The sequence below is a fragment of the Sinocyclocheilus rhinocerous genome, unplaced genomic scaffold (assembly GCF_001515625.1).
Source record: "Sinocyclocheilus rhinocerous isolate Xijiao unplaced genomic scaffold, SAMN03320098_v1.1 scaffold2116, whole genome shotgun sequence".
In the NCBI taxonomy this organism is placed as follows: domain Eukaryota; kingdom Metazoa; phylum Chordata; class Actinopteri; order Cypriniformes; family Cyprinidae; genus Sinocyclocheilus; species Sinocyclocheilus rhinocerous.
The window spans coordinates 351,529-352,089 of NW_015623486.1; the positions used below are offsets into that span (position 1 = coordinate 351,529).

Genomic DNA, 561 nt, shown 5'->3' on the forward strand with positions numbered 1-561 from the left:
TGTAATTTATTTCTGTGATCAAAGCTGTATTTTCAGCATCATTACTCCAGTCTTCAGTGTCACATGATCCTTCAGGAATCATTCTAATATGCTGATTTGCTGCTCAAGAAACATTTTTTATTATTATGATTATCAATATTTAAAACCGTTGAGTACATTGTACATTTTTTTCAGGATTCTTTGATGAATAGAAAGATCCAAAGATCAGCATTTATCTGAAATGAAAAGCTTTTGTAACATTATACCATTCAAAAGCTTGGAGTCAGAAGGGGGGGGGAGAAGAAATTATAGAAATTAATACTTTCATTTAGCAAGGATGCTTTAAATTGATCAAAAGTGATGATAAAGACATTTATAATGTTACAAAAAAGTTCTACTTCAGATTAATGCTGTTCTTCTGAACCTTCTATTCATCAAAGAAACCTGAAAAAAATCTACTCGACTGTTTTCAACATAATAATAGTAATAAATGTTTCTTGAGCAGCAAATCAGCATATTAGAATGATTTCTGAAGGATCATGTGACACTGAAGACTGGAGTAATGATGCTGAAAATACAGCT

The 561-nt window shown here is 30.8% G+C and overlaps 1 protein-coding gene across 3 annotated transcripts in view; it reads left to right on the forward strand.

Moving 5' to 3' along the window:
* LOC107752516 (TBC1 domain family member 24-like) overlaps positions 1-561 on the forward strand; it is a 16,248-nt gene that overhangs the window by 15,145 nt on the left and 542 nt on the right. The gene's annotated exons all lie outside the window — the stretch shown is intronic.